The sequence below is a fragment of the Vigna umbellata genome, chromosome 4 (assembly GCF_029865625.1).
Source record: "Vigna umbellata cultivar VRB3 chromosome 4, Vumbellata_1.0, whole genome shotgun sequence".
Classification (NCBI taxonomy): Eukaryota; Viridiplantae; Streptophyta; class Magnoliopsida; order Fabales; family Fabaceae; genus Vigna; species Vigna umbellata.
The window spans coordinates 66596952-66610294 of record NC_142168.1 but is presented as its reverse complement, the minus strand read 5'-3'; the positions used below and the strand labels follow the sequence as shown (position 1 = coordinate 66610294).

The 13343-nt window shown below is 32.2% G+C and overlaps 1 long non-coding RNA gene across 1 annotated transcript; it reads right to left on the bottom strand.

Annotated features, from left to right (window-relative positions):
- Nucleotides 1-9017: 9017 nt before the first annotated feature.
- Nucleotides 9018-11098, bottom strand: LOC148201003 (uncharacterized). Its single transcript, XR_015785642.1, has 4 exons — nt 10859-11098; nt 10690-10768; nt 10510-10595; nt 9018-9332 (listed from the first exon to the last, which is right to left on the bottom strand). It is a non-coding gene; the product is annotated as an uncharacterized LOC148201003 (long non-coding RNA).
- Nucleotides 11099-13343: the final 2245 nt, after the last annotated feature.

Genomic DNA, 13343 nt, shown 5'->3' with positions numbered 1-13343 from the left:
TTTCATCAATAAACACATATTACTTTTTAAATAATATTATTTTAAGTAATAAAAGTTAATATATTTTTTTCAAATATTTAAATTTTATTTTAAATGTTAAATATATTTTTTGTAATAATAAATCATAAAAAAAAGACTATATAAAAAAATAATACTTTAAATATATTATATTCTTTAACATATTATTAAATATGTAAAAATATGTTAAAAAAACTTTTAATGATATTAAAATGTGTGTAAGCGCACACACTACAATAACTATTTATTTTAAAAATCAACTTACTTTAAAATAAATATCAATATTATTATTTTTAAATGATAGTATTTTACATACTAAAAGTAAAATATATTTTTAACGTTAAATTTCATTAAATGAATATATAATGAAATATCATAAAAAAATAGTAATGTAGCAAAAATAATTAATATTATAGAAATATCAAATGACAAAAAAATTAACAAACGTTTATTAAGAGTAATTTTTCTAGTATCATCTTTTATTATATTATAATAATTAATATATATTAGTTTAATTTTTACATAATAAAATATAAATAATAAATAATTGATTAATAAAACAATTTTACGAGGGAACAAAATAAATATAAAAAAATTATTTTAAAATAAAATAAGTAGATAAAAAAATAAAATAAATTATATACACATATAAAACAAAAAATATAAATAAAAAATTAAAAAATAAATATAAAAGTAAAATAATATTCATGACAAAATAAATATAATAATAAATAAAATAAAATAAATAAATAAATAATAATAATTTCCATACACATATAATAATAAAAGAAATATAAATAAAATAGAAAATAATAATATCAAATAATTAAAAAGTTAATTTGTAAGACACTTATGAACAAAATAAAATAAATATTAAAATAAATTTCAATTAAAAAGTACATGTATTGTTATACTTTTCAGTTTAAAAACTAGTACAATTCAGTTAAAAACTAGTACAATTCAGTTTAAAATTAGTATAATTCAGTTTAAAATTAGTATAGTTAGTAGTTCTGTTTAGTTTATATTGTAGTTTAGTAAAATTTAGTATAGTTCAGTTCAGTGCAGTTTGATAAAACAAAAAATAGTCCAGTTCAGTTTGTCTGAACTGTTTTACAGCTCAGTTCAGTTTATACAAATTAGTTTTAGTTCAGTACAGATTTTAGAAGTACAGTGCAGTTCAGTTCTATTTGCCCATCCCTAACTGTGTGTGCATTGAGTGATTCTACTTTTTTTTCCTTTTAACTTATCATGTGATGGATAATATTGTTCTTGCATGAGAATGAGTCTAGTATGTGTGAAGGGGTATGAAGAGTAGGTTCAGTGATGAAGAAGGTGATGGTTCGTTAAAGGCATAATGTGAAGGAACTTTGTATACCAGTTGTGGTCTTAATCGGTATAAAAAAGGAAACTTTCTATATCGGTTCAAAACCTATATGGAAATGTGAAAACATTTTATCGCTTATCTCGATACCGATTATCGAATCAGTATAAAAATCCTTTTTTAACCCTATAAAAAGACTTTTCTACACTAGTGACAACACTATGAATCATTGGTTGTTTATACCCATTGTAGTCTGAACAACTAATAAACTACTTGTTCTTCCCAAAACAAAACTAAACTAAACATTAAATAAACTATAAAGAACAAATTATATTTTTGTCTCTGTAGGTTGTATGTTGTGTATTCCTTACATACCTATTTAAAAGAATAAATAAAAGGAACTAGAGAACTAAAGATCATAAAATAAACTTAAACAACCATATATAATTAGCTTATAACTAACTAGGCTTTTAATCAACTAACTCTTCAACTCTTCTCATTCCATACTACAACAAGTCATTCTTCCTTAAATAGAATATGTCAAACTAGCGTTTAACCCTTCATGATAAGTTATCTCCACTACCATGTAGGATAGCATTTGCCAAATGTCACATCTTTTTCTCTTAATGTCATCCTTCTTAAACAGGTTTGGTTAACTTGGTTCAAGCATCTAATCAACATTCTTAGCTTATCCAATAGATTACACTAGACTACTTCTAATGAATCAAAACATACTAAACCAAAAAATATTCTAAAAACACCTTTTTAACACATATTTACAAAAAAACTAGGTTTTTTACAAGAAAATAAGAAAATGGTTTGAAAATAAGAAGTTTTCTTAACTACTAATACACGCAGAAATCAACACTTAACACATCACCCGAACATCCAAGCTCGGTATGAATGATGCCCGAGCTTAGACTGGTTTACGACCTTCTTGTCATCATCAACAACATCACTTCCTCTTCAATATCTTCTATGAGAATGTTGGTAGTCTCTTCCTTCTTCTCCATGGACTTCGTCCTCTTTCATGTGAATTTTGTTGGCTGGAATGTTCTCTCTCCTCATCTTGTGCTTGGCTTCTACAACCATGAACACTTCCTCTAATTCCTCGGTCTCGTCCTATGCCTTGAGTACTCTAACTTTTTCATCTTTGATTGACATCTTCGTTTGGAGTAAATGATCAATTGGCTCCAACTTGTTCTTTTGCTGGTTGTGTTCTGCAAGAGACCTGACAAGGTCTTCAACTAAGAGCGTCAATAGGTTATTCAAATCCTCAATTATACACACCACGTTCTCAAAGTTGTCGGTTAACGATATCAAGATCTTATCCACAACTCGGCTAGCGGGAAATGTCTCTTCATTTCTCTTAAGCCGGTTCAACATAGTTTCTACTTGTGTAATGTACTCAGAAAATCCTTTAATGTCTTTCATATTCATGCAATTCACCTCTCCTATGAGTTTTGAAATCAAACATGTTATCTCATTTATACGCTTTCTCCGGAACGCTCATTCTTTTTTTTAAGCTTTTACACTTGTAATCTTCTTAAATCTAAACTCATCAAACACTAGTACAGTAAAGGGAAACGTCAGCGGTTATTTTCGTTTATACGTAGCGGTTCTGCAACCGAGGCCTATACAGGTGAGGCAAAAAGGGTTAGGATTTTTGCCTCGATTCTACAGCGAGGCAAAAAGATTTTTTTTGTGTTTTTTTCTTGTTTTCACCATTCGCCAGGTCACTTGTTAGCCCTTGGCTGCAATCCATCAACGCCACTACTTCATCTCCACTACAAGAAAAAAGTGTATTACATACAACAAAAATCCGTATATAAGACCCAAAATCCGTATATAATACGTGTTTATATACGAATTACATATGGGCAAAAATCCGTACATAATATCGTCGTAGCTAGGTTTATATACGGATTTATCTGTATATAACTTATATACGGAAATTATATACGGATATATCCGTATATAACTTATATACGGATTTATCCGTATATAAATTATATACGGATAAATCCGTATATAACTTATATACGAAAATTATATACAAATTTATCCATATATAAATTATATACGGAAATTATATACGGATATATCCGTATATAACTTATATACGGATAAATCCGTATATAATGGTTTAAGAAGAGCTAAATAAATACCCTGTATATAGCTGTTCCCCATGCACAATATACAAGCAGACCTGGACATTATAGTGAACATTCACCATTGTTATAAGCAAACCTGGACATTATACATTGCACATTGAATATAAATTCAATAAGGTTTTCAGATACACTTAATCAACAAAGGAAACATTGTATATGAATACATAAATATTGTTTACATCAATATAACTGCAAGAATAAACATTAGGTAAGTTCATAAACAGATTGTAGTTGTGGTTCTAAATAAGTTCAACAGTAATGGAAATAAGTTCTATAAAATGCCTAATAATGCATGTAATCATTTCCATCTTGTGGTTGTTCATCTGGTGGTTGCTGGTGTGGTGGTTGCTGTTCTGGAGGTTGCTATTCTGGTTGGACATTATTGGGTACTTCATTTTGAACTTGAGGATTTTGAAGGTTTAAAAAGTCTTGTGTAGCTGCGGCTGCTGAAGGCGGAAGGAATGGCAGGAGGACGCCAATAAATCCTTCAAACTTTTGAAGCTGCTGACCATATTGTTGTAACTGCGATTTCAGGTTAACAATTTCTTCTGAATTTTGTGGTTGAGCAGTAGACGATGCCTGTGTCTGTTGGATGTAACTATCAACACAGTCATCTTGGGAAGTGACATTTCCAATGCCGTATATGCGTCCCTTGTATTTTCCACCAGCAGCCTCTAATCAACATCGGTTTCTCAATCTTTCCTCCTCCGTAGGGTCTAGAGGAGAAGATGTTGAGACACCAACAGATGCAGTCTCAGATCTTATTTGAGAAAATTTTGCAACAAATTGTTCCTGTTAAATGAATAAATATTATCATTACACATGGGTTTAAAAACCGAAAATTTATAATGTGATAGAGTTAGTACAAACTTACATGGGTCCGCCTAGATCTTTCGTCCACAAATTCCCTTGTTGATTGACGAATATGTGTCTGCTGAAATATTTCATCAACATGCACAGACCGACCAAGCTCTTGTGACTGCAAACAAAAGGAGTTGTTAATAAATATTTGTAAAGTTTATGATTACAAATATAAGAAAAAAAATGTACAAGTTATATACCAAACGAATAACATGCTCATGCACGCTTATAGATCCTCCAGTGTGCAAACAACAACCCTTTTCAGATGTCCGATTCTTCTTTGCCGTTTCACACTTTTTTCTATAAAGTGGCATGTTCCACTTTTCCAAAAAAGCATTCCAAGTATCGTCCCCCAGCCAATCAGGTCTTTTTCCTAGAGTTCTAGCTTTTTTATACATCTCTGAGAGTCTATGAGATGCCTTGGTGTGATAATTTTTTTTGACCTTTTCCTCATCTTCAGGCTTCCATGAAACCCTTCTCTGTTATATTAGAAATAATAGGTTTGAATAAGTAAACAAGTTCAAAGTATAAATTAAATGCAGGACACCAACTATTGACTTTGTAACCGGATTGGGAATGAAAAGTGTTTACCTTAAAACGTTCGAAGAAGACATCTCTGGTTGACTTAGGGATTGAGCCCATGTTAGCCATGGCTCATCAAACTGTTCCTTGATGGTGGCTGTGATTGCCTTCGATGCAGTTTGTGTAGGATAAAACCTAAACAAAATTAAACTCAAACATTACAATAATACAACAATGAATTGTCTATATATTAATTGAGTTAATTTTTTTCTTACCCTCCTCCAACGGGTGTAATCATTGGACGACTATTGGAACATTCTTCCACGTAATTGGACGACTATTGGAACATTCTTACCCTCCTCCAACGGCTGAATTGTAATCATGAACATTGGACGACTATTGCATCCAACAAAGAATTAAAAAACCTTTGTGTTTCTTCATTCGGAGCCTCTTCAATGTTATTAGAAGTAGATGCTTGACACGACTCATTTTGCCTAAGAGCATCATGCACCATGTCTTCCATTGTTTGAAACTGGTTAATTTGACCACGTTCCGTCTCTACAGCCATCCAACTTTCATGATTCTGTACATCATCTTCTAGCATTCTTTCCCAATGATCCTCCCAAATGAAATAATTAGGCTTGAAACCGTTCTTGTAAAGGTGAACCTTCACAACTCTTTCGTGCAGAATCTTTGTAGAATCGCACTTTAAACATGGACATCGAAGACCCCCGTCTCTACGATAACGTTCTTGTTCACAAGCTTTACTTATAAACTCTTCAACACCCAATACAAAAGACTCTTTCAAAGCACCTCTTCCTCTATGACACCTATCGTACATCCATGAACGATTTGGTTGAGCATCATCCATGTTCTATACATAAATCGATTACAAAACAATTAGACAATGGTTAATACACGTCTCCATATTAGGACACGTGCCCTATCAAATGGCTTCCTAAACAATAACCTAAATTAATTTAGGTCCTCTTCTCTGCACAATATCTTAGAATGTTTTTCAACATGTCTCTATCTTAATACTTGTTTTGTACATGTAAATCACTATGTACAATATTATTGTTTTATATTAATCACTATGTACAATATTGTTTTAAGCTTTCAAGATAGAAGGATTTGGCCAACCTACAACGTTGAGCTAAAACTTTCACTACAACCAAGAATAGTTAAGAAATATCAAATTACGGTAGATAGTGCTTCATGTGTTTAATTGTTTAGCTAAATAATTTTAATTAAAAAATCAACATTTAAAGAACTAAAAACCGTCCTAATATGTTACATACAGTTGCATAAGCATACATTTGCAAAAGGACAATTATTTGAAGGTTTAGGTCTTACTAGGAGCTTTGGTTGATTGTCAAAATGAGTTGTTCTATACTGGATTGCAGGTACCGAGTGCAACTACAAAAGAAAGAACATCACATATCAATTTATAATAAATTAATAGAGGGGCTCAACTACAAAATTCTTAAGTCTAGGTAGGCTAAAATGTGCTTAATGAGTCAAAACATGTAAAATGCATGGAATAGGGTAATTCGGGGTTCAGACATCATTAAAGAAAGATAATAAAATGCTCAAAATAGTACTGGAATAAGAGAAATGTAAAATCAGTGGTGATACCAAATTTGAGAGCAAACTAGTCAAAACTAGTGTTAACATCAAATGGGTTTTCTACTTTTTCAAAACTAGTGTAAATAAAAATAAACTACTGTATTGGAATTACACTTTCAATTAAAAGAATAAATAAAAGTATACCAGATACCTTTGACAAAGTGATATCTTCTTAATACTTAACAAAAGAGATGTTATCATATATTAATAATAAATATGTAATTTTTCTCAAGATAGATTGTCTTAACATTATATACCTTTTAAAGAGATATCTGATACTAATATTTAAATCAACTTTTATCTTTACATTAATTTTTTATTTATTCATATTATTTAACATAAAATTTTGGTGAATATTTACTCAAAATAATATGTATTTCTTTTAAGAAAAGTCTTACTAATTAAAAAAGAGTAATTTTAAAACATAGTGAAATTTTGACATCAACATTTTCATATTTATTTGGAAGCAATGCAACATCAAAGTCATGTTTTCTAAATACTATGATATCATTGCTTCTTCTTCAATGCAAACCCTTGACACACACTAATAAATTTGTTGACGTTGTTCTTTCTACTTGTAATTTCCATAAACATATTGACAATAATAATAATTTCTTGTTGATAATTTGTGCACCCAAAGGCACCTTTCACACAATTATTATCCATCATCACCATTTCAAATAGGAGAATATATAACTTCAACAAAGTCATTACACAAATAAAAATCATCACTACAAATACTAAATGTATATATCCAATTGTTTTTCTTGTTTAAAATCTGAACTTTGGTGAATATGTAATTGAAAAGAGAAGTTTATATAGAAGCTATGAGATGAAATGTTAGGTGGAAAGATTTGCAGCATAAAGTGTGAATACGTGGATTCAGATGTATCACCAAAAATATGCTATAAAAGTAGAATGACATTATTTTTGAATTGCATTTAATTAATACAAGGGCAATATCACTACGGTGGGTGTCATCTAACACGCAATGTAAGCGCAAAACATGTCTTTTCTATTATAGTTGTTGATATAGTTGTTGTTCTACTATTGATCTTAAAGAAAGTAGAAAATAGTTGTTGAGTTGTTATATTATATAGAGGTTGCAGACACAACAGTTTTCTTAGTTCTCACATTTTGCAAGAATTCTCATTGTATTCAAATTGAGAAAAAGGTATCTTACATAACGGAAACAATAGTCTGCTTCTTTGATTTCCAAGAGATCAATGAAGAGTCAACAAAAACTCAAAAGCCAATGATAGACCTTCTGGTATCCAAACAGCAAGCTCATCTGAATTGGCAAAGGTCGAGAGTCTAAGGTCTGATGAAGCAAAGAAGAACAAGCCAAGAGCAGGGGATCCATTGAGGTAATGAAAGATTCTTTGAGCAGCATTGTAATAAGTATCAAGAGGTTTGCATAGAAATTGGCTGAGTTGTTGTACACATAATCAATATCTTGCTTGATGATGGTGAGATGCAAAAGTTTGCCAACTAACTGCCAGTAACCAGCAGCATTAGATAAAAGTTTTCCATGATTTGCCATAAGTTTAATAGAAGGATCAGAAGGAGTGTTAGTAACCAATCAAACCACTGTCATCGAGAAGTTCAAGAATATATTTTCTCTGATTCATGTGAATTCCAGATTTGGACCTTGCAATTTCAAGACCGAGAAAGTATCTTAAAGATCCTAGGTCTTTGATTTTAAATTTGGTATCTAAGATGTGCTTAAGATGATTAATTTATGCCATATCATTGCTAATTAAAACAATATCATCCACCTAAACAAATAATGCAGTAAAAGAAGTAGAAGCAGATTTGACAAACAAAGCTTGATCTGCAGAAGATTATTCGTAATTAAGAGAAGAAGAGTAGCAGATAAGGTACTATGCCATTGTCAACAAAGGGGAAGTAAACTAGGAGGAGGGACAAGATGAATTGGCAAAAGTAGGCTTTTAGATGATGACATTTTCCTGGGTAAAGTTATAGATAAACCTAGTAAATTCATGAAGGAAAGATAAAGAGGACAAGGATGTTTTTTGATGAGGCAGAGAAAGGAGTTGCAGAGCTAAACCCTGCTAGCAGGTGGCCAGTGTGGGCATCCACAAATTCCTAAACAAAAACAAATTCAATAATTGCCATTTTAGAGTTTAACGGAATATTCTTTCCGTCTTGTGAATGAAGTAATTCCTTGATAGTACAAATTAACAAAGATGAGGAAGAGCTTGAGCTTCCTTTCTTTGATCAAGCTACAATTACCCAAAGCAACTTATGGCTTCTCAATTAAACATGTATATGGTAATCACATCAAAACCATTAAACTAAATACAATAGCTATTTACTCATTAAACAAAACATAATAAATGTTTCCTCAACGTGTACAAGTGAACTACTAGCTTCAGTGAAGGAAAAAAGCATAAAGAAGCAATTTATTTCAATTCTATTTCTTAAACATAACTATCATACTGAAACCATTGATTCAGATAAAAGGGAAACTCATAGCATACATCGTATTGAAGATCAACATCTACATTCTTAAAAGTTCATATCAACAATACACATATCAAGTTAAATCATTCGGTCAGATCATCTAGCTCACATTTGCAAGTCAAGTTATGAATTTCAACCAAGTTCATGAAAGAAGAACATAATAGAAGTCAACCATACATGAACCATTACAAAAACACACTTAACTCTCCTATTAAAGCAAAAGAATAATCAGCAGTAAAGACTAAAACACATAGGAAACATACCTTTAAAGCCCTCTCGATCTTCACTAAACAATACAACACCAGCTGAATGAAGATATTCTAAAAATGCACCAAAGGCTTCCATACACCGACCAAACCACACACCATTTCGTGCCCGGAAAAAAAAATATACATGTTAGGGTTTTTTGATATCACAAATTAAGGTATTTAGGAAAAAAATATACATATTAGTGTTTGTCCATGTTCTCATTACATTGTGATATAATGCGTGGAAAATGAAGCTCCACAGCTAAGTCCCAACTAGCCTAACCAGGTTGCAAGCATTGGGCTGGAGGTGGGGGTTCTGGGTTTGGTTAAGGCTATCCCTAAGATGAAGGATATCTAAAGCCTACTGATCTACTGAGCCTCATAGTTGTATACACCATGGCATGAGGATCTTTTATGACAACGAAAAGTGTTAGAGTCAAGAATTTGAGTAAAGGGGACCAATATTGAATATGTAACATGTATCATCTTGATACATGGTTGTACTTTAAAAGAGCGAATAGGAAAGACTGAATTGTTCTGTTGTCTAAAATGTTGAAAATTGATACAAATATATAGATTCGAATGAGGTGACCCGAATTAAAGAAATAAGGAAGCAAATGAAAAATTAAAAATGTACACAATCAACCCCTACATACTATAATTGAAGTCACAATCGTACTTAATAAGGTATATAATCTTATCATATAGGATGGGTCCATGCCTACACTTGCGAACCTACTTTTCATAGAAATTAAAGTGTATCAACAACTTTGGGTTAATTCAACATTAAAGTATTTTGATACCATTGCACCATCAGGTTCGTTAACCTCCAACTCTCGATCAACTTGTATGGAACGTGCCAAACATCTTTTATCCATAATCCAATATAAGTACAAAGTCAGTTCAACTAACATGCACACTAACTACAACAAAATCTATCTAAGGGTAATCTAAAAATCCACTAAGTTGTCTAAAACAGTTTTTAATGTTCATCTAACACAACTAAGAAGTACTTGTTTATGTGAAATTCAATCAAATTTAGAATGAAAAGCCAAACAATTTAAACTAGTACTAAACTAAGTGAGTGAAATCTATCAATTTAAGACACTACACTAATAATGGTCTAAAAACAACTAATTAGCACAGGAAGTGTTGATTCAAGATATACTAAAGTAGTATATATGACCTTTTATCACCTTTAAATAACGGCCAATAAAAACAAATCGCAATCTAAGAAATTCAGACTTACCAAGTGCAGAAGGCAATTGCAGCTGGACCTTATCTCTTCCACTTCCAAGAAACCAACCTAGGGTTTCCAAAATTGCGATTTCAAACCTCCAAACAACAACGACCGAAAATAGGTCAATGTAACAACACCCAGAGAAAAGAAAACTGAAATAAACCTCAAATCTAAGCGATTCAAACTTACAACGAGCAGGAGGCAACTACAACTCGAGCTTCCAGTTCGAAGAAACCAACGTAGGGTTTCCAAAGTCGCGATATCAAACCTCCAAACAGTAATGACCAAAAATAGGTCAATGTAACAACAAAAAGAGAAAATGAAAATAGAAATTAACCTCAAAGCTTGGCTTACTCACCGCGTTCGACAGATGAAATCTGAATCCACACAACTCGCGATGGCAAAACACACAACCAAACATTGATGCGGAAGAAAGGAGTCGAAGACAGAGAGGGAGAATAGAAGAGGTGCGGGCCTGACAGTGAAGAAGTTCAGTGCAGAAGAGGTGCGAGAATGAAGGTTCGCGAAGAGGGAGAGGTTCGGGAATGAAAGTTCAGTGCAGAAATTTTTAATTCTTTTTTCGAGAATGTATTTTTTTCGAGAGTGAGAGGGGGAAATTTTGGACCTTTCAATTAAATTTTTAATTCTTTTTTTCCAACAGCCGTATATAATATCAGCAGGTAAACTTTTGTCAGCTTACTTATGCATATTAGATACGGATCAATCCCTATGAAGCATCCCGCGCAAAAGCGCCAAAATTACATACGACACTTATATACGGATTTTTCGTATACAACGATTTCTTCAATTATATACGGATTTATCCGTATATAACGGGTTTCCCAATATCCGTATAAAATATCCGTATATAATACGTTTATTACATACCGATTTAATCCGTATATAATTATCCGTACATATAACTGGCTATTTTCTTGTAGTGCTCACACCACCATCATCAAAGATTCCCAATTGCAAAGAACAAAGAACGAGGATGGCGTACTCCTACCACCACCTGTAGAGAATCCATCAAACACCACCACTCCTGCAAAGAATCAATCAAACATAAAACAACCCAATCGAAATCAGAAAAAAGGGAGCGAAGGAACTCCTTTGTTGCGAATCAGAACGGAGAGAAGAAGAACAACAAGAACGGCCATCACGCCCTTGCACCGTCGCCGCGTCTCCGTCGTGTCTCTGCCACACCTCCATTGCGCCAATGATGATCCCTCCACCGCGCCTCCATCGGAACAAAGAAGAGGAAGGAAGCCTCTGTCTCGCCAACATGAAAGAAAATGGAAGAACAGAGAGGAGCGGCGCAACTTCTGTTTGAAAATGTCTCTATTCGCGAAATTTAACCCTAAACACATGTGATTACTTAGGTTATTTTTTTCATTGAGGCAATAAGAGTCTACGACCTCGGTTCTATAAAGAACCGATGCCTAAACACTCTCAAAAAAATAAAAAATAAAATTTTCAGCTATTTCATGTCTCGGTTCTTTAAACAACCAAGGTAATAGATCTTTGCGATAATTACAAAAATGTCACCGCAACAGTTTTAGACATTTGTTCTTTTTGAACCAAGACATATACATTTGTGATAATTACGAAAATGTCACCACGACAGTTTTAGACATCGGTTCTTTTTGAACTGAGACATATACGTTTGCGATAATTACAAAAATGTCATCGCATCATTTTTTATTTCAGTTACAACTGAAACGATGTCAATAAATCTTTTTTTTTACTAGTGAAAACATCGTATATAATATGTATAAGGTTGTCTTGTGCTTTTGTACGCATTGCTTACAATGTGTTATTATAGATATTGGTAGGGTCATAGTGTTTATAAGGTTGACTCTCACTCAAACTTCTCAAAGATCAATACTCAAGCTTTCTAACGTGCCAATTTATTGAAAAACAAATTTATTCTTTGAAGAAACTGATTTGTTGTTGTGTTTTTCATGTAATCAACAATATAATTTATAAACTCACATATTCCTCACCGCTGTACTCAATTAAAATAAAAAACGACTAAAAGCATATCTTAACTTTTAGTAAGACTTCAACTACTAATAAATTAACTATTCATTCTGATAACTAATTACATTTAAGTTTATTCCAAATCGAATCAGAAGACTTTTTCAGATATTCTCCTTAATATTTGAGATTATCACTCAGTACACTATAGAAAAGCATCGGAGATCACTAATATGTGAATCATCTTGATCCCATCTAAGAACAGGTGGAATTGGGGAATCTGGGACGAGGTTTACATGCCGATTACACTGTTAATCAGGTAAGCTAAACAATAATTAGTCTACACCTATATATATATGAAGGTCCAATTAATAAATCTCTATCAATACATTGACATTTCACCATAGACAATTAATAACATTTATTACTCATAATTATACACATACTTATGTACACTTCAGAGTCGAGGAAGTACACGTCTACATTAAGCCTCACCAAATCAACAGTGGATACAAGGACCAGATAAATCCTTCTCGACCAGTATAAGAACAGAAGTAAAATAGTAAAATATTTAAGACTATCGACCGTATTTTATACTTAAATTATAGACTTCATCACAGTAGCTTCTGTTAATTTAATTGAATATTATAGCAGAATAAATATGAAGGCAAGTCTCAAACAAGAGTATAACAACTACGGAAGAAGGAAAGAGATAAAACATATTTAAAATGTTCAAAGCCGGCATGGCTGACCTGACCACACCGACCCCTCCACGCATTCCACAGAAAAACAACACTTACAGACTTCATCAAAGTCAACTGTTTTCCTTCACCGTGTATATATATACACACATATATCATCCG